Consider the following 22,001-nt stretch of genomic DNA (forward strand, 5'->3'; position numbering starts at 1 on the left):
TTAAGTTCTCAATTATAGTCTCCAATGGGAAATTATAACGTCTAGTCCAAGATAGAGTTCAAAGCCTTTAAAATTTGAAGAAACTGAAAACACTAATTTGAAAAGATACATGCACCCCAATGTTCATTGCAGCACTATTTACAATATCCAAAATGTGAAAGCAACCTACATGTTCATCAACAGATGAATGGATAAAGAGAATGTGGGGTGTGAGTGTGTGTGTGTGTGTGTGTGTACACATGTTCCATTTTATAATGGACTATTACTCAGCTATAAAGAAGAATAAAATTTTGGCATGTGCAAAAATATGGATGGACCTGGAGGATATTATGATTACTGAAATAAGTCAGACAGAAAAAGACAAATACTGTATATTATATGTGGAATCCAAAAAATAAAACAAACCAATGAACATAACAAAACAGAAACAGACTCACAGATATAGCAAACAAACTAGTGGTTACCAGTGGGGAGAGGGAAGTTGGGAGGGGCAAGATAAGGACAGGGGATTAAGAGGTACAAACTCCTATGTATAAAATAAATAATCTACAAGAAGATATTGTCCAGCACAGAGAATATAGCCAATATTTTATAACTTTAAATGGAGTATAATCTATAAAAATATAGAATCACTATGCATTATACCTGTAACTAATATAATATCAACTATACTTCAATTAAAAATAAATAAATAAGTAGTACATTGGCATATTTTAAAAAATAAAAATAAATTAAAAATAAAATTTATTGAAAGGTGGGACTCCTCTCCATTCATTGTACCAAAGCCTGGTTAGTGGCCATCTGCCTCTGGTGATATGGGTGTGATTGACTTCAGCTCTCTCTGCTCCCCACCTTCTCCCCCATTTACTAGCTACAGTTTCTGGCCCAGCCAGAATTGAGAAGGGTGTGAGAGAGAAAAACAAAAGGACAGGGTAATTCTTAGTTTGCTAGGTAGCCTTGCACTTGTGGGTTCAGCTGATGGTTAAAGCTGACTCTACCCCAGGGAGCATTTCCATGGGTTCCTTGGAAATTTACATCCTGGGGATCCCTCCCTGTGCTTTCTTGATTCAGGCAGATGGATCTCTATTCTAGTGGTCATTTGCAATTCCTTCCTGAGCCCTTAGTAATCCAGCAGTCTGGCAGTTACAATGGGCATATAGTTTGGGAAACTAAATTGAGACCCAGAAATGACAGTTTATTGGATTGGTACGGGATTGAGGTGGTATTACAAACCAGTGGAGAAATGGTAAAAGTGACTTTTATATGGGAAAAAATGAAGTTATTCCAACTTCATACTGTTCTCACAAATAAGTTCTAAATAGATTGAAGATCAAATGTGAAAAATAGAGAACTTTAAGACAGTTGTAAAAAAAATGTATAGAAGAGTTTTTGTGACTTGGATGTAGGGAAAGATTTCTTAGGCAAAACACAAAAAAAATATATCTCAAAGAACAAGTTTGGGAAATCTTTAAAATTTGATAAATTTTTAAAATTTAAAGCTTCTCTCCCTTAAAATATCATTGTTAAAGGATCCAAAGACTTGTAGAAGATATGTGAACCATAGGTAACGGACTGAAGATTAGTATTCATAACTGTAAAGAACTACTGAAATAAGAAAAATGTAAACAATCCAATAAATATGCATGGAGATTATAAGCAGGAATCTCACTGAGGGGAAATTCAAATGACCAAGGATCACACAAAAATATTCTCAACCTAACAAGTAATCAGGGAAATGCAAATAAAATAACAATGAAATACTACTTCACACCTTTGAATTGGCAGAGATTTTAAGGTCCAGCAATACCAACATTGGCAAGATTGTGGGAAATGAAAAACATCATATACTGCTGTGAGGAGTGTAAATTAGAACGCCCTCTAAATGTCTACACAAGATAGAATATGCATATACCCTGCAACTCCTAAATTTAAATCCTGGAAAATGATTATACAATGTAATAGTAAACACAGTACATTATACAGCACGTTAGTTTCTTTGGCTGCCATAACAAATTACCACAGACCTGGCGGCTTAAAACCAGAGAAATTTGTTCTCTCATAGTTCTGGAGCCAGGAGTTGGGAACCAAGTTGTAAGCAGCATTATGCTCCCTCCAGAGGCCATGCGGGGGAATCCATTCCTTGCCTCCTCCAGGTTCTGGTGACCATTGGCATTCCTTGGCTTGTGGCCACGTGGCTCTCTGTCTGCTCCATTTTCCCATGGCCTTCTCCTCTGTATGTGTGGTGTTGAATCTCCCTCTGCCTCACTCTTATAGGATACATGTAATTGCATTTAGAGCCCACCTGGATAATCCAAGATAAGTGCTTCTTCTCAAGATCTTGAATTTAATCACATCTTTTGCCATAAAAGGTAATATTTACAGATTCAAAAGATTAGGGTATGGGCATAAGTGTAGGTTCACCTCTCATCCTACCACAGGGATATATACAATGATGTTTATTAAGAATTGCTATTAGTAGCAAAAAATTGGAAACAACATAAATGCCCTACTCATAAGATGATGGATTAAGTATGATATGCTCATATGATAGGATATAGTAGTATAGAGTCAATTTCATCTTTATATTTATCAAAACACATACATCTCAAAGACTTGTAGTAAAGCAAGTTGCAGATACCACTTACTTCATTTTTAACACAGGGATACATATGTTTAGTAAAAGTATAAAAACATGAGCTAAATAAGTACATACAGTTATATGTGATCAATGACAGTGTTAGAAACTGGGAAGCATTGGTAGGGTAGATGGAGAAAAAAACAAAGATGATTTCATTTTAAGTTTTCTTTTCAAAAAATATGCCAAATAGAAATTCCAAAATGTGAACAGTTCTTAATTCTGGGTGATAGACACACAGGTGTTTGTATTATAATTCTATGCATATTTCTTAATTATTTTAAACAATTTTAAAATGCTTTATATTGGGGGAGTTTTATGTTTAAACAATAGAAAACATTTAATAGTTACTCTGACAGCAGTACAGAGGATAAATTAGAACAGTCAGGAAATAGAGGTAAAGAGATAGGTTGGAGGCTACTAAAAATAATGTATAGATAAGATGTTTGAAGCTCTGACCTAAGAGGGTGACCATGATAATAGAGAGAAAAAGGTGATTGTGAACAACATTAAAAAGGTAGAATCTATTGGACCTGGCAACTGAGTCATGGGACAGGGAGTGGGAGGGAGAAGCAGGGCTCAAGGGTGATACCAAGTTTCTTACTTCAGGAGCCGGTTGGATCGTGGTTGTGTAGTCACAGGCAACTACTGATCTGCTTCTGTCACTATAGATCAGTTTACATTTTCTAGAACTGTATATAAATGCATGCACTATACACTCTCTTCATCTGGCTTCTTTCTCTCACATAATTGTTTGGATATCCATCCCTGCTGTACATATATAGAGTTCATTCTTTTTTATGGGTTTGTAGAATGTTAGATTTTATTGATTGCCTATCTCCCTAGACTGTTCCTTCCTTACTGAGCCTCTCCCTGGCATATCACGCAAGATGTATTCCTCCCTTACCTGCCCACTGCCCTCCCACATCAAAATCTGCAGCTGCTTTCCTTCCCCAAATTCTTCTGTCACCAATTGATGGATGATGATAAGATTAGAGGAATTTCCTGGTGGATTGCAAAATGTTACATTAACAAAATATTAAATGAGCTATACTCTCAAGGGGGTTGGATGAGATAATCTTCAAAGTCCCATCGTCAAAAAATCTCTGATTTGCTGCATTTCTGTTTCGTTCACAGTTCCACAAATGAACTATCATGTCTAATATGGATTTGCTAAAGGCATAAAGATCGCCAATACAAGTGAGGTAAGACTAACTAAATGAACACCCCAGTTACCATGTTGGAGTTGCCTCCAAGTTTATCCCTCAGTTGGCCTGTGTAGATAATAAACAAACAAACAAATAAATATCAATGGCCTAAATTCTACATAATTAGCATTTTGCCCTTCCCAGAGCTACCATATGGATCAAATTCAGCTGGTAACCTGAGGACGCCAGTGCTGCCTTAGAAAAATAATTAGTCTGGCATACCAACATCTGGGAAGTCTGCAGAAGCCAGATTCCAGGAAACAGGCACTTTGACAGAGTTACAAGCATGGATGCCCAAGGGAAGGAGAAGCCCAGAAAGAGTTGTTTTAAGTAGCTGCTTAATGATTGAGCAGATTGAGCACTGTGAATGCTTTCACTTGGCAGGGAGAAATTACACTACCTAGAGACATCTGGGTGGCATTTAAAGTTGACAGACAGTAATGAGTACTGGTTTAAAAAAAAGTATTTTAGTGTGCTCACAACGGCTAAGAGACATCTCCATTCTATGTTTATATATTTACACCTGTACTAAGAAAGGAAAAAAAGAACAAAGCAAAGAGGAAGGAAGGGAGGGAGGGTGGGAGGAAGGCAGAGTTTCTACCTTGGTAGCCTGTTTCCAAAGACTCCTATATCATTTTAAAAACTAACAATAGTTGATCTCCTACTACGTGTATGCCAGGCTTTGTGCCACATGCTTTACGTACGTTAGCTCATTGAACCTTCACAACAGCTATGAGGCAGATAGCATTTTCTCCCCTTTTTAACTTGCTAAAACCAGGGAAGTCCCAGGTAAACAGGTACAAATTGGTTATCCTAACAAGAATGCAAAAATTGAGAGAAACCTTTCCCTACTCATTTACAAAGCTTCTCCAGGTTAAGTGAAGGCACATCATAGTGTGTAAAGAGACCAGGCTCTGAAAGAACTGCGTCCTTGTTTCCACCACTAGAAGACCTTGAGCAAGTCACATGACCTCTCTGAGGGGCTTCATTTACTTCCTTCCTGAAATGATGAGGGTAGACTGTACAAATAGTCCTCCATCCTCACTGCACACTAGAATCACCCAAGGAACTATGAAGAAATGCCAATGCCCAAACTCCACCCCTGACCAATTGAATCTCAGAATAACTAGGGCTGGGATAAAGTATCTGGCTTTACTGCAGGGAATAAAGCATGTATGTCCCTACATCCTAGAGCTAACAATTTAGTGGGAGAAGCAAAAGGCAAAGAAATACATATAATACATAGCAGTATGGTAAATGTTATTAAGGGAAAGAATAGCGTTATGAGAGAGAATATTAAGGAAAACATGATTTTAAATGGGGGGTGGGTGATCTGGAAAGACCATTCCATGTGTTGGAAACCAGAAGTGGGAGTTGGCCAGGCAAAGTGCAGAGGAAAGAGCTTTCTAGTCAAAGGGAACATATCTTACTTGGTTAGGTATATATCAAACTTGGTCATTTCCATATACGTCTGTATATATATTCATATATGCACATATATGAATAACTTGTTTGAAGACCCAGATCCAGAAAACAGAGGTGCAAAGGAGAGTACAGAGTGATGGGGAGAGCGGCACTAGGTTGGCTTGGTGAGGTCTCAGAGCCAGAACGTGTCATGTTGAGGATTTTAGATTTTTATCTTTGGTACAATAGCAATAGCAAAGCAGTGACAGGTTTAGGCAGGGGGGTGACACATTCAGATTTGTCTTTTAGAAGATTACTTGTGTTTACGTATGGAAAAAGGTTTGGTTGGGGCTAAAGGAAAAAGAGGAAAACGGTTACAGAGTTGTGATAACCTGAGTGAAGCTTTTGTTCCTGATGATGCCGAGTTTTAGAAGAATTCTGGGTACCTGTGGAGACTAAATAAAGAATGTAAGAACAGGAGACAAGAAGTTTGACACAATGCAAGTGACATAGCTCATTAAAAATCAGGAATATTAGTTCGTACCGAATTTGGATGAGTACCTTTGGCTTAATCCATGATATTTTCTTCTGCCTGGGTTTATTTTGCCCCACAAAAACACACTGAATTACCCTGCCCCCATTCCTATTCTCTCGCCCATTGTGTCTCTTTTTCCTTGTCCTTGTTTATGTCTATGCCAAAGCTTAGGGTGGCATTCAACCTTGGCGTTCCCATTTTCAGCCTTGCAATGGTTCCCATTGTGCACCAGAGCATGGTTGGAGGAAGACTCTAATTGTGCAGAGTTTGGCCAGGCACTGATTTTTTAGCTTTTTCTCCCCTGGTTGAGTTGCTGGTCCACTGGCTTTAGTCCATTTCCTAATGGAGAGGTGTCAGCTTCACAAAAGCATCACCTCAATTGGCACTAATTACCACCTTTCAGAACCATCATCACTCAAAAGCTCAGGACTGAAAGGTCAGCAGGAAAATGAACTTCCACTCACACCTTCTGGGGTGGTCTTTGGCTTCTGACCATGCAGAGAACAAGGGCTAATGAGGAACAGACCTGTCTGCCTTCCTGCTCTTAGACCATATGTTTCTTGAGAAATCAGCCTTGGGACACCAATCCTCTGCTCATGAGATGACTGAATTCATGGCAGAGCTCAGTCTTGTCAAGCTTCAGTCCCTGTCCCAGTTTCCCAATGATTCCTTGTCTCTCCACCCCCAGGCTTCACTCCCAACCTCCAGAGGGTCCCAGCTGCATACAGTCCTGGTAAAGGAGGTAGCATGTCCCCGGCCCTCCCGATGTGTTCATGGCACCCACATTCTCCTCCAGGCAATGGTTTAGACGGTACCCAAGGGTAAGAAGTGAAAATAGCTTTTCAGTATAGGAAGTACAATCACTCGTGTTCTTTCCCTTTGATCCTCACAACACCTTGGTGAGGGGCACAAGGCAGGCATTGTTATTAGCTCCATTTTACCGATAAAGAGATAAAGGCCAGAGAGGCTGGTGACTTGCACAAGGTCCCATAGCCATTTAGTGGCAGAGCTAGGTCCCCAAACTAAATCACTGCAGAGTGCAGTGGTGTGTGATCAAATAAGGTCATGTGTGCCAAAGCCTTTTGAAAACTGAAAAGTACTATACCGATGCTCAGTATAGTATTAGTTTCCTAAGGCTGCAGTAATAAATTACCACAAAACAAGTGGCTGAAAACAACAAGCTTATTCTCTCACAGTTCTGAAGGCCAGCAGTCTAAAATCCAGCAGGTTCCTCTCGCTCTCAAGAGCTTTAGGGGGGAATCTGTTCTTTAGCTCTTCCTGCTTCTGGTGTTGTCCCCATTTCTTTCTTTTTTTTTTTTTTTTTTTTTTTGTGGTATGCGGGCCTCTCACTGTTGTGGCCTCTCCCGCTGCGGAGCACAGGCTCCGGACGCGCCCGCTCAGCGGCCATGGCTCACGGGCCCAGCCGCTCCGTGGCATGCTCCCAGACCGGGGCAAGAACCCGTGTCCCCTGCATCGGCAGGCGGACTCTCAACCACTGCGCCACCAGGGAAGCCCTGTCCCCATTTCTTTACTTGAGGCCACATCACTCCAATCTGTGCCTCCGTGACCATGTTGCCTCTTCCTCTTCTGTCTCCTCTTCTGTCTGTCTCAAACCTCCCTCTGCCTTTCTCTTAGAAGGATACTTGGTTTAGAGTCTACCTGTTTAATCCAGGATGATCTCCTCAACTCAAGATCCTTAATGTAATTACACCTGCAAAGACCCTTTTCCCAAATAAGGGAACCTCCATCATTCAAGGATTAGGAGATGGACATACCTACAGTATTTCAGGCCTTTACTGGTGCCGCTGTGGGTGTGGCAGAACCCAGGCACTGTCCAGTGGTCCACAAAGTCTGTTTCTTCTAGCTCTAGCAATCAAATTGAGGCAATATAGCCTAGAAGTTAAGAACAGTTAAGAGCCAGTCTGCCTAAGGTTCAATTCCTAGTTCTGCCTCTTGATGACTGTGTGACATTGAACAACTCCCTTAACCTCTCTGGGTCTTAATTTCTTCCCCTGTAACATGAAGATAACAAAACCCTCTCTCATAAGGCTGTCGCAAGGCTAAAATGATTTAATTACGTGTAGAGTTAGACCAGCATCTATACTACAGAAATGTTAACTATAATTATTCCTTGGCTGGCACCGTGACTACTGCTAAATTCTCTCACCTCACTTGTTTACCATTAAATACTGATTTAAATAAATGGAGAATGGACTTTCGTTTCTGGAGGTGCACTCCTGAATCATTCACTAATTCTAAGCATCTCCAGGTATGTTTTCTATAAAGGAATGTTCTAAATTGTAGGAAGAACAAAACTACAAGCAGTGAGAAGGAACCATTGTTTAAAATCTTCTATTAGCTTTTCATTTGATCCTGAAGGTTCTGAAATCTTTTTTTTTTTTTTTTTTTTTGGCTGCATTGGGTCTTCATTGCTGCATGTGGGGGCTTTCTCTAGTTGCGGCGAGCGGGGGCTACTCTTCGTTGCAGTGCACGGGCTTCTCACTGCCGTGGCTTCTCTTGTTGCAGAGCCTGGGCTCTAGATATGCAGGCTCAGTAGTTGTGGCTTGAGGGCTCTAGAGCACAGGTTCAGTAGTTTTGGTGCACGGGCTTAGTTGCTCTGCAGCATGTAGGATCTTAGTTCCCAGACCAGGGATCGAACCCGTGTCCCATGCATTGGAAGGCAGATTCTTAACCACTGCGCCACCAGGGAAGTCCCCTGAAATCTTTTGGGCTTATTATTCACTCTAAATTTTCGGTTTGTTTTACAAGTATTTGGAAGAGTTCCGAAGGCTGACATACTTAAAATATTAAGTAAAAAAATTTTAGTAGAATGCCATGGGTTTTAGAAGGGACTAAGTGTTTGAGCAAATGTTAAAAATTAGGATCGAATCACTTGTGTCGCTTCAACCCAAATAGATAATATTAGTTTGCCTGGGCTAGGTTTAAGTAATATTATGTTTCTTAGGGGGGGTTATTTACATTAAACTCTGTGTTTTCCCTAGATTTTGTCCTATTTTCCTAGCTTTAGTCTCAGCCAGAGGCACAATGTCAGAAGAGAAGTAAACAATGATGATTTTTGCTCCTGAAATTAGGTTTATTAAGACAGGCATTAAATTTGCCAGTCTCACTAGTGTATCAAAGAAAATGATGGAAAAACATCATAACTGTTATCAAAATAAATGTTGACAGAGAGTAAACAAGCTGGAAAGAACCTTGCATATCAATTTATACAATTCCTGTAACTTTATTTTTTATAACTTTTTTATTGTAAAAGTGAAATATAGTCATCAAAGACTTTGGAAATGATGGAAAACTGCCCCCAAAAACTAAATAAAATAATTAATAGTAGTCTTACTATTCAGAGATAACTACTGTTAACATTTCATTTTCTTCCAATATAAAATGCAGTTTTCTTTCTATGATTGGAACCATGCCTCTGAAATTAGAAATGTCTCCTCTCTCTAGAAAGACAGTACTTGCTTTTTTTCATTATGACCAGACGATCACTTTTATTATAAAATACTGAGATGGATCAAAAGGGTCTCCATCTCCATTGAGTCTTATCTCATTACAATGCTAAGAAATACCCAGCTATTATCCACCCTATTTCTTTCCTCTGCCCAAAGATGGGACTGTTCAGCTGTCCTCCCAGATCTGTGGGTGACACATGGGTTGTCTTCTACCGGCAACTGAGCAAAAATACTAGAAAGCAGTCATAGATAATTTCTTTTTCTAGAACCGTTGAAAACATTTTTATAATAATTAAAATTCATCGAGGTCTTACAATTCTAAATACTTTGAATCTAGTAACTCATTTGATCCTTACAGTAATCCAATGAAGCCATCTGCCCTCAATAGGTGGCAAAATCGGCGAGCCCACAGCCTGGCTCTGTAGTCTGTGCCTTTAACCACCGTAGAAGAACTCCTATAGAGACGCTGACAGCATGATGGTGATACTGAAGCTGCAGAACATTCTAGTGCTACAGACAAACTGGAGGAGGTTGCAAACCAAAAATTTGAGAGTGAGTTAGAAATTCAGGTTTTTTTTTCAAGTGTGAGATAAAAAAAACATACTTAGAGAAAATGAGTGAGTTGATTACTTTGAGAAGTACTTAATTTTTTTTAAAATTAGTATCATCCATTGAAATAACATTTATAATATTTAGGCATATCTTTTTTCATATTTTTTGATTGAAAAAAGAGCAATCAATTAGAAAAGCATGTACTGATTTTGCCTCGGCTAATTCCCCCAAGGGAAGGCCATAGCCCACTCCACAGGCCACAACCTATTAGGGAGAGTCAAGTGGTGGGAACACCATCAACTTTAGATTCAAAATCCTGCTCCATCATTTGCTAGGTAAGTTATTTACTAGGTGCACCGTGTTCGTCTTGAATTCTCTACATAGGGAAATGGAATAAAATCTCCTTTGCAGTGTTTTTCTGAGGATTAAATAAGACAATGTAGGTAAAGTGCCTGGCAACACAAGTCAGTTAAGAAATGGTAACTTTTATTGTCTGTTCCTCCTCATGACAGTTTATTAGGTTCAAAACATAGTACCCAAAGGGGAAAGAACTTGCTCACACCTTCCAGCCTTGGCAACGAAAAACCTATCATGGTGGATATGGTAAGAGCAGGATGACTACAGAGGGTAGAGGGAAGTAGTCCATCCCGCTTCCCAACAGGACGGCCCTACTTGCCTAGGCAGGGAGCAGCAGCTGGGCCAGGAGGCTGGGAGATGGCTGGCCTTCTGAGGCCAATTGGGATCAGATAAAAGGAGAGCACAGAAGGGAAGAGAATCTCTCCCAAATGCCAAGCTAATCAGCTCCTTTTATTTTTTATTTTTTTTAACAACTTTATTGGAGTATAATTGCTTCACAGTGGTGTGTTAGTTTCTGCTTTATAACAAAGTGAATCAGTTATACATATACATCTGTTCCCATATCCCTTCCCTCTTGCATCTCCCTCCCTCCCACCCTCCCTATCCCACCCTTCCAGGCGGTCACAAAGCACTGATCTGATCTCTCTGTGCTATGTGGCTGCTTCCCACTAGCTATCTACCTTACGTTTGGTAGTGTATATATGTCCATGCCTCTCTTTCGCTTTGTCACAGCTTACCCTTCCCCCTCCCCATATCGTCAAGTCCATTCTCAGGTAGGTCTGTGTCTTTATTCCTGTTTTACCCCTAGGTTCTTCATGACATTTTTTTTTCTTAAATTCCATATATATGTGTTAGCATACGGTATTTTTCTTTCTCTTTCTGACTTACTTCACTCTGTATGACAGACTCTAGGTCCATCCACCTCATTACAAATAGCTCAATTTCATTTCTTTTTATGGCTGAGTAATATTCCATTGTATATATGTGCCACATCTTCTTTATCCATCCATCCGATGATGGACACTTAGGTTGTTTCCATCTCTGGGCTATTGTAAATAGAATCAGCTCCTTTTAAAACCTCTGAATCTTCCCAGGCTCACCGTGAGTCTCCAGTCTACACTCCCATGTGCCTTGGGCTTGCAGATGAAGATAGACAATTGGAAATAGGATTCAGCTACGTTATAATATTACAGATCAGAGGTCTGGTACAGAAAGGCTGCAGGGTGGTTAAGAATATAATAATTACAACCCTCCCAGGATCCTGCCTTTGACATCTCTCGTCTGAAGAGCCCAAACAGCCTTGCCAGTGTTAATGGACTGCTCACCCTTGGGCCCCACATTGCTAAGAAAAGGAAAAGGAACAAAAGGAACAGAGAGGCTATTCCAGGGCCCATTTGGTGAACAGCAGTTATTGGGCTCTGAGGAGCCCTGTCAGCCATGGAAGGGCTCACAAAGTTCAAGGCTCCAAGTTGCTTGTGGGGCGAAAATCAATCTAAGAGCTAAATGGCAGAAGCCAAGTTATGGCGAAGTTGTTAGGCTTCCCCTGAGAATTGAGTTATGATTGTAGCAGAGTAAGTGAACCTTGAATATTTTTTAAGACTACTAAAAAGTTCTGCTTGAACTTTTCTGAGAGGGGCGGGTGCGAACTTGCCTGAGAACCCCGGGGATCTGTGAAGCAAGGGACTAAAGCTCCAATACCGCTTCTCTGAGATCCAGTTATTGAAATCTGTTGAGGTGAACTAAGGGTCAGTGGGTGACCACAGCCAGGACCCAGGGACAAGGAAGGCAAGGAAGCCCCTAAACAAAACTAATACTTTGAGGGAAGGAGGAGACAGGAGGGAGAGCTCTGACCCGCCACGCGACCCCCGCCTTCACGGGCAGCCAGCTGGTTGAAGGGAGCAGCAGAGAAACCCGTCCTCTAGGGGGCAGTCTGGAGCCTCGGGATGTGACAGTGTGAGCGCGTCTAAGACGGCATCACTGCGGGTCAGGCCCGGGTTGGTGTGTAACCCTCCCCGACTCAGAGTAGCGCCAAAAGGTGAGGAGTATCTTCCTTTTTTCCTCCTGAAGCACTGCTGCAGCCCGAAGGGGGATCTGCACTGAGTCATGGCGGACAGGAAGCGGAGCGCAGCGTCACCACCTGCGGGGCGCTGGGCCGTGCCAGAAGGGAACCTCTGCAGAGGTATTGTCTGGAGCTGCGTTCAGCTTCCATAGATGCCTGGCAGCTGAGGAAGTGTTAGTCCCCCCGCTGGATCTGCTAAGAGAGATTGGTTTTCCTGCTGATCTGAAGAGCGATGGAGCTGGAGAGTTGTATTTTCTGAGGTCAGCTACAGGCCAGGCATCTTCTATCCCCAAACTACAAACAGTTTAAAAGTTAAACTCACTCTACGTTAAACTGCTTCAACAAAGGAGGAGACGTTGAGAGTGTCCGTGGTTCAGAACTTAGACTCTGTGGTTAGACGCGCCTGATGAATTAGAATTCTTTTTCTGTCACTTAGTAATAGCTCTGTGTCCTTGAGCCAATGCCTCAGCTGGTTTCCCCATCTGTTATAATCCTCAAAAGGGGACAATAATGATACCGACCTCATAGGGTTGTTATGAGAATTAAATAAGGTAAATCATGCAATGTGCGTGGCACCTAGTCAGCCTCAATAAATGTTCGGTTAAACAAACAGACCAACAGAAACCCATATAGGCACCAAGGTTATCCCATGGGAAGAGAACTGCATTTGGCAGGTCCCTCCGGTGGACCCAGCAAGTTGTGTGTGAGCAATGGTGAGTTGAGTGCACTAACACTTAGAGATGGTGCTGAGAAATAATGAGCCATTTGGTGAGAAAAAGGCCAGTGAATTTGGGACAGGCCCAGAATATTCCGAAGGACTTGGATGATGAGTGGATTTAGACAAAACTCAAAGCATCCTGATTCCAAAAGGACTATGCCATTTTTGGAGTAATTTTTGACTCTCACTAAAGAGTTTCAGTTTTGTACAAGGACGTTCTCTATTTTAGTTTTTCCTCCACTTATTTCTCCCTTCCCCCAAAACTCCTCGGAGGATTGCTCCTTTGCATCTTTTGATTTAAATTCTCATTGGAAAACAATAACGTTGCTACTGTTCACTTGGTGTTTTGGTCCAATATGCTCCACTTCAGACACGGGAATGCCTTCCTGTGAAATATTTCACAGAGGTGAAGGACAGGCAATGCCTCTCAAGATGGTGGTGGAAGAGACATAAAACTTCATACGTCAGGAATCTTCTTGACAGGACTTACTAGGCCTGAGTCCAAGATGAAGCTGAGAAAAATGAAAAGGGATTTGGCTGACAAAGCAGATGACAGGCAGGGAGAGCCAGTGAAAGGGAATTGGCCAATGGCAAAAGGAGAATTGGCAGGGCTTTGTGAACCCCTTCTGGAAAACCATAAACCTCGGATTGTCCGTCTGGCGCATCAGTCCTCAGAGGCACATCATTTTTGCCTGTGGAAGGTCCCTGCCAGGAAGCTGCACCTCAGGGGGCGCCTTTGGAAGAGTGGGTCGTGTCTGGATTGGTGCCCAGCACTAAGTGGACGGGGATGAGAAGAAACCGCTCACAATGAGATCTCTGAGGGCTGGGAGATGGGGAGCCCCTTCAGTGGCTGACACTTGTGAGTCAGAGCGATGGGAAAAGAAGTCGAGACACAGAGGAAGAGGACGGGACGCTGGGGAGGGAGGAGGTGGGAGACAGCTCTATTTCTTCAGTTGGAGACTGTCAGGGGGCCTGCCTGAGACGGGTCCCCAGTTGCAATTACTAATCTAACCTTTTGCAACTCGAGTCTGCCTTCTTCCAGGTGAATAATCCACTCATCTGGGTCTCCCAAATGAGCACTTACCTTGTGAAAAATCTCTCTCAGGAGTAAAATCTGTGTTTGCCTGTGTGATCGCGATGTGGGTTGAACTGACACCTGGGAGCCGGGCTGATCCTCATCCAATGGGAGAGCAGGGCCTTCACTTCAGGGCCCTCCGGATTCTTCCAGAGTGTCCTCTTCCTCTTGTCTTAGCGTTGTACCTTTTGGTTCCAGGCCATCCAGAACCCCACTTCGGGCCTTCTCCCGTGGCCTCCCACTCAATTCTTCCCCTCCTGAGAGCTTCCTGGCTTATGACCCAATTTCCAACATCTCCCCTACCCAGATTAGCTTGATATATGCTTCCTTTCCTTAGAGAATTGGCAGGGAAAAGTGCATGCTAAGGTGTTAATAACCCGTAATAATTGTGATAAACTCTATCAGAGCATAATGCCCTAGCCTAGTGCACGGAAAATTATAATAATGTTCCCATACACTGAGGTAAATAAAAATGAGAGACAATGGGCCACAGAGGGCTTGGCCAGAGCTCCACCCACACCTCCCCTACCATCCCCTCCCTTAAGGGCTGAAGGAATTGATATCTCCCAGCTTCTGTAACCCTTTGTTCACATCAATTGGGAAGCTGTCTTAACCCAATGGTTTTTCAGATGTCCTTCAATAAGCCCTAGCAGTTTGCAGATGTGTCTCAGTGGGAGTGAGGCGCTGATCCGATGGGTCACCTACTTCAGCAACAGTATCTCTGCTTTTATTTATTAGGCCTCTGAATAAATTTTTATCAAAAGGGAGAATGTTGGCAGCATAAAGGAGTTAGAAAATCACTATCTTAAAACCAACAAATAAAATCTTTTATGGTAGAAGCTCGGTCAACCATGACAGGACAGTGAGGGAGATATTTTGAGGACAGAGGGGTTTTCTGGGGCCCTTCCTCCATATCATGCAGGCAATATAGTCTACTCCATACAGACCTCCACACAAACCTGCACATAATCTGTGCATATCTCGTGCCTCTGGCTTTAGGGGTTTTGTTTCTTTAAAAAAAGTCTGATGCTTGAAAAAATTATCCTAATACCAGGTAGATTAATGCCAGAGCCTGCTAATGTCTCAGCTCACTGAAACCAAAAGCACAATCGCTGTTCTTGCCTTTGCTACCTTTTGTATTGCACCTTGATTTATTTCTGCCATTTTTCGGAAGCCATGCGACTAGGAGATCAAAGCTGCTGAAGAGAGCATAGCAAAATGAAGTGCTGTAGGTTGACTGACCTATTTAATAAGATTGAGGTGTTGGTTTATTTACTATTATTATTATATTATTTTCTTGTTACTATTGTGTGTATTTCCATACCCACCTTGTTCCAAAAAGGACTCAAAATGGGAAAGATCCATTGATTTGTGTTCTACAGAAGAGATTTCATCTCAAAGTTTAGGTTACTTGGTGTTTGATGAGTGACATAATTTTAAAACTACCAAGGTTTAATGTGAAATTATTTTAAGTTTTCACTTGCCTGATTTTAATTTTAAACCTTATATTAAAATAAAGTATCAATGAGAGTTACAGTTGTGTGTGTGTGTGTGTGTGTGTGTGCATGCATGCACCTGTATGTGTTTTTTTCATTTATATTCCACATTTTTCTATAAAGGGCTTGAGGCACCTTACAAAGAATTTGAGCCAGCAAAAACTATAGTTTTAAATTTTAGGGAGAATGCCTTTAAAAAAATGATAAATTTTTACCTTTCAGCCAGGATTCACCAGTAACATTTTTCTGTTGATCGATAGAATTTTGACAAAACACTTGAAATATGCTTCTTCACCTTTAGAGGCTTATTTACCAGAGTTTGAAAGTGGAGATGCAGAATTGAATCAAAGAACAGACTCATTTCTGTCACCCTTGCCTCAAATTCTCTTTCTAAGGTTCTGAAATCTCTAAATACAGCTATATGATTTATTCTAGATACTTCTGGGCCAGTGGAATTCTAGTCCTCAAAATAAAAAGTTTTAGAGACAGCCCAATCAAGCTTTACTTCTTATAATATAAATCAATCTCCAGCAAAGAGAGCCTGTCCTTATGTGGGACTCAGCATCTCCTGAGGCACGATTCACAAAGCAGAAAATCAGCCAGTCAAGACTGTTTCTCTTGCTTCCAACTCTGTCTTACCCTTTGTTGCCTTTTCACTGTTCCCATGTGTTTTATTGTCTGTGTGACCCTTATTTTAAAATACCTCAATATAAACGTTGTGATGTAGTTGTATATACAAAGTTACACTATCCTCTAAGAGCAGTTAGCTAGCATTTAGAATGCCATGTTTGGGGATCTACCCTCCAAAGGTGGTTAACCAACAGATGAAGAACCCTCGCCAGAATCAAGATCTTCTAAGATGGTCACTTAGTATCTTATTTTTTTTTTAAGATTTATTTATTGTTTATTTATTTTTGGCTGCGTCGGATCTTACTTGCAGCACGTGGGGTCTTCGTTGAGGCATGCGGGATCTTTACGTTGCAGCGTGTGGGCTTTTCATTGTGGCACAGGGGCTTCTCTCTAGTTGTGGTGGGCAGGTTGTTTTCTCTTCTCTAGTTGTGGCACGTGGAGTCCAGAGCGCATGGGCTCTATAGTTTGTGGCACACAGGCTCTCTGGTTGAGGCGCATGAGCTAAGTGGTTGTGGCCCTTGGACTTAGTTGCCCCACGGCATGCGGGATCTTAGTTCCCTGACCAGGGACTGAACCTGCATCTCCTGCATTGTGAGGTGGATTCTTTACCACTGGACCACCAGGGAAGTCCCAGTATCTTATTTTTTTTATTGAAGTATAGTTGATTTGCAATGTTGTATTAATTTCAGCTGTACAGCAAAGTGATTCAGTTATACATATATACACATTCTTCTTTTATATTCTTTTCCATTATGGTTTACCACAGGATATTGAATATAATTCCCTGTGCTATACCATAGGACCTTGTTGTTTATCCATTCTATACATAATAGTTTGCATCTGCTAACCCCAAACTCCCAGTCCATCCGTCCCCCACCCCCCACCCCTTGGCAACCTCAAGTCTGTTCTCTATCTCACATGCCATACCATGTGAGTCTGTTTCTGTTTTGTAGTTAATTTCATTTGTGTCATATTTTAGATTCCATGTAAGTGATATCATATGGTATTTTTCTTTCTCTTTCTGACTTACTTCACTTAGTATGATAATCTCTAGGTCCATCCATGTTGCTGCATATGGTGTTATTTCATTCTTTTATATGGCTGAGCAATATTCCATTGTATGTATGTACCACATCTTCTTTTTTTTCATTGGGGTATAGTTGCTTTACAATGTTGTGTTAGTTTCTGTTGTACAGCGAAGTGAATCAGCTATATGTATACATATATCCCCTCTTTTTTGGATTTCCTTCCTATTTAGGTCACCACAGAGCATTAAGTAGAGTTCCCTGTGCTATACAACAGGTTCTCATTAGTTATCTGTTTTATAAATATTAGTGTGTATATGTTAATCCCAATCTCCAATTCATCCCACTCCCCTTTTCCCCCTCTTGGTGCCCATACATTTGTTCCCTATGTCTGTGTCTCTATTTCTGCCTTGCAAACAGGTCCATCTATACCATTTTTCTAGATTCCACATATATGCATTAATATATGATATTCATTTTTCTCTTTCTGACTTATTTCACTCTGTATGACAGTCTCTAGGTCCATGCACATCTCTACAAATGACCCCATTTCATTCCTTTTTATGGCTGAGTAATATTCCATTGTATATATGTACCACATCTTCTTTATCCATTCATCTGTTGATGGACATTTAGGTTGTTTCCATGTCTTGGCCATTAAGAATAGTGCTGCCATGAACATAGGGGTGCATGTATCTTTTTGAATTATAGTTTTGTCTGGATATATGCCCAGGAGTGGGATTTCTGGATCATATGGCAACTCTATTTTTAGTTTTTTGAGGAACTTCCATACTGTTTTCCATGGTGGCTGTACCAACTTACATTCCTACCAATGGTGTAGGAGGGCTCCCTTTTCTCCACATTTGTTATTTGTAGACATTTCAATGATGGCCATTCTGACTAGTGTGAGGTGCTACCTCACTGTGGTTGTGATTTGCATTTCTCTAATGATTAGTGATGTTGAGCATCTTTTCATATGCCTGTTGGCCATTTGTATGTCTTTTTTGGAGAAATGTCTATTTAGGTCTTCTGCCCATTTTTCGATTGGGTTATTTTTTTGTTGTTGAGTTGTATGAGCTGTTTGTATATTTTGGAAATTAATCCCTTGTCGGTCACTTCGTTTGCAAATATTTTCTCTCACGCCACAGGTTGTCTTTTCATTTTGTTCATAGTTTCCTTTGCTGGGTGACTTAGTATCTTACATAAAATTAGCTAAATCTACACCAGGAAGGTTATTGATTAGCATAGGGGATGTTTAAAATAGTTTTTAATTGATGAAAGGAGCAGTCTTCAAATAGGTGGCTGGTTAGTAGTATCATACAGGAATGACTGCCCTTTCCTGAATGAAGTAGTAGCACCTGGCAAGCCCAGCTTGCTGAATACAGATAGTTCAAGCTTGTGGTCTAGACCTCTGAATTGGTTCTGCATTCCTCCCCATCACGAGACACCCTATGCCTGACCCAGCACAAAGTTGGCCACACCTGCCATCAGAATATGCTTGCTCTGAATTCAGTTAAGCCTTTTATGGGAAATGCTGAACAGAGGGTCCAAGGGTAAAGAGTGGGACCTCCCCAGCTACAGAGCAGGCTTAAGACTATCTTTGACCCTTAATGTGAATAAATATCTAGGTGTTGTCAGAATATGTTCTAAAACTAGTTTTCATTGTAATATGGCTTCTGGTAGAATGGTTGTGGGGAAAGGAACATATAGGCTCCCCCACCTCCCCCACTTCTAATGGTTGGAGGCTATTGACATTTACCAGAAAAACTTCATATTTACCAAAAGGTCAAATTGGCTTCAGTGGATTGCCATGCCATGCAAATTTCAAATCCATGCTTCAAAGTCCAGAAAGGACTCACTTGCAAACATAGAGAGTTCATTTAGATAGAGATGTTTAGCTTATGGTTGTGTTTCTTTCCCTTGGAATTTGGGGTCTCTGATTGCCTTCTATAAATATCCCTCACTCAATTGATAGAACTGTTTGGTGGGTCTTACACTTGTCCCTGAACACCCTTTTACTGTGATTTCTAGGATACTTTCTAAACCCTTTTAAATTCTGGGACCCTGAGAGTTGCCTGCTTAAGCAGTAGCTGTGCTCCTTTTCTGTGTCATTTCCTTATAAAACATTGAATTTGAAACAGGTTGCAGTAGAAATCTAGAGCCACTGAGGAAAGAGTGGAAGCTGGGTAGAATGTTCCCCCACTGTGCTGGCTGTGATGGGAAGCTCTGCCCAGGGTTCAGGGAGAGGCCCACTGGGGACCCTGGGCTTCATCCCTGCAAGATTTCTTTTGAGATTTCAGGCCTGTCACGTTCATCTTCAAAGAATGCAGTGCTATTCTGATATTTTATTATTATTTGAATGAGAGTCCACCATTGACTAATTGTGTCTGGGACACGTCAGGCCAAAGCCTGCCTTGGGGCAAGAGATTGGAAAGATGATTGGGACCATGAGGGGGAATTGGGAACTGAGACATCTCTTGGGAAGCATCAGGGTAGAAGAAGGTAACACAAAATTTGGCATCAGTAATGGTTTTACTCTTATTCTCCTCCCTGAACTATTTGGAACACTGAGGGCCTTGAAGGTGACCACTGGCCTAGAGAATGAGCATCCTCCCCAGGGCTGCAGGGCAGTGCATCAGAGAACCCCTAGGGAGCAGCACTCAGGCCCAGATCTCAGCGAGACTCTCAGCTGTAGGGCAGGCACCTAGGGGCACCATCTCCTGCTTCTCACATAAAGATTTGTGCACATGCAAAGATAAGGAACATTTTCCAAGCAGTAATAAGGTCTTGAATACAAAAAAGCAGCAAACCAGAGCATCCTAGCAAGAAAATGAGACCAGACTGGTGTGTCCAAAGGAATACAAGCCAGGTTTCACCAAGTTTTTATTGAGAACAAACTGGATGCTTTTATGAGAATCCTAGTGTATAATAATCATAAATGGATAATAATTACGTTTAACATTTGGTCCTTATTCCATATGTGGATTCAGTCATTCTCTGTCATTTTGTCGTTTTCATGAAATCTGTTCATGAAAGTTATATAAGCATCCTGTGTTTATTACAGAGAACGACCTGGAATGGTTGTCTTCTCCCTGCTTATGGAAGTGACAGGTCTGGAGACACTAGCTGAATAGATGTCAGGTCATTTATTTCTTCATCACATCCCACATTCACCAATTTTAACTCTATTCAGAGAATTCCTCTTATGGTCCTGACCAGTGTGAAAAGTAAATGATCAGCCACTTCAAATACTGTGTGAATTTTCTTAAATAAGGAGACAAATCCTTAGACTGCCTTGGGGAAAGTTTCAAGCTGTATAATCTCTAACACAGATTGGTTCTCCTCCCTCTAATACCTGAAAGTATTCTAGAACCCAGCTATGTTTGGGCCCTCACTTTAGTTGCCTACGATTCAGATGTGAACTGGTGCTTCCCCAGTCTCAGATGTCTGGGTAAATTCACCAGTTCCACATCTGTGAAAACTCCAGGCCTTGCTTTGATTTCTGCTGATTCTCAGAGTCGCTGACACCCTCACGGTACCTCCTGCCTCTGGCTTCTGGGTCCAGGTGTGCTGTCTCTGCATTAGCCTCTCTCAACCCAGGAGTAATACTCAGCCCCTTGCCATTTTACACCAAAAAAACCACTCTGTAAACATTTCATGAGTAATACATTGTACTGAAGTTTTGGGACTCATGGGTGAGAATGCGTGGGTAGGTAGGTCATGTCACATTACTCAGGGCCTCACTAGGTCCTAGTGGCTCTCTTTCCTATTTCGCTTCATCCCTCATTATCCCTGGAAGCTCCATAATCTGCTCCCTCTGTTAGCCAAACTAAAACCCAGGTCCTCTTACCTCCTACCTCTACCCTTCCACCAAAGACCCACAGAACAAAGTGTCCTCTATTTAACAAGACTCAGGCTCCTTAGAAGAAAGCTAGAAATATAAATAACAGCAACAGCAACACCAATTCATCTGCATGTATTTACTAGTGGACTGAGATCAAGTCTGAGTCTCTGCCTCCATCCAAAGGCAGCACAATGTTTTAGCAAAGGAGCTGAATTTAGACTCTGCCCCGTGGTGTTAGAGCCAGCAGCAGCCCTCACTAGCCATGTGGAAAAGCCAGCAATCCATTTCAAGCCTCAGTTCATCACCTGAAGAGTGAAGATGTTACTAATGTTTTGAATCATTATGCTGATACGAGGAAATAGTTTATGCAATGTACTCTGAAACATTAGAGCAGGGGTGGCCAGAACATTTTCAGCTTTTCCAGACTGAGGAGTGCTGCTGGCATTTAGGGATACTGGGTGTCCTGCATTGTGGGGAGATTCTATATAACACAGAACTACTGCATTACCATAGCATGCCCATGGAGAAACACTGTATCTGAGCACAGTGTGAAGGAAAAGTATGTGACCTCTGAACTTCTGCCTTTCACACAAAATGCAGATGGATTGATACATAGTGCAGATGATTCTTTAAAAAGATTTTCCTCATTCTGGGTTATTTTAGCCCAATCTCTGTTCTAAGGTGATAGTTTCTCTGGTGTCCAATAATACTGCCAACATTTTAATTACAATCTTGAGCTTTCTTCTATGAGGAGTGCTTCCACTTAAGATGTCTTTGTTTAATCTTTCAGTTTAAACTATATTATACCCTCCAGAAGACAAAAAGAAGGAGGAAAAATTATGGAATAAAGGACAGGGGAATTTTCCACATGGTGAATGTACAAGGAAGCGGGTGATGCATGCATTGATCAGCTATTGATGCCAAGTAGTTGTCTTTTTGTGTGTGTGTAATAGTCAGGGTAGTCCATAGCACTATACAAAAAGATCATGACCA

General features: G+C 41.4%; 1 protein-coding gene across 1 annotated transcript in view; it reads left to right on the forward strand.

The window, feature by feature from the left end:
* Window positions 1-3,795: 3,795 nt before the first annotated feature.
* ANKRD55 (ankyrin repeat domain 55) overlaps window positions 3,796-22,001 on the forward strand; it is a gene marked incomplete at its 3' end in the record, with an annotated part of 185,371 nt that continues 167,165 nt past the window's right edge. Inside the window, exon 1 of the mRNA XM_082622910.1 lies at window positions 3,796-3,840. The remainder of the gene's footprint in view (window positions 3,841-22,001) is intronic.

Source organism: Mesoplodon mirus, assembly GCF_964341445.2.
Source record: "Mesoplodon mirus genome assembly, chromosome: 5".
Taxonomy (NCBI): Eukaryota; Metazoa; Chordata; class Mammalia; order Artiodactyla; family Ziphiidae; genus Mesoplodon; species Mesoplodon mirus.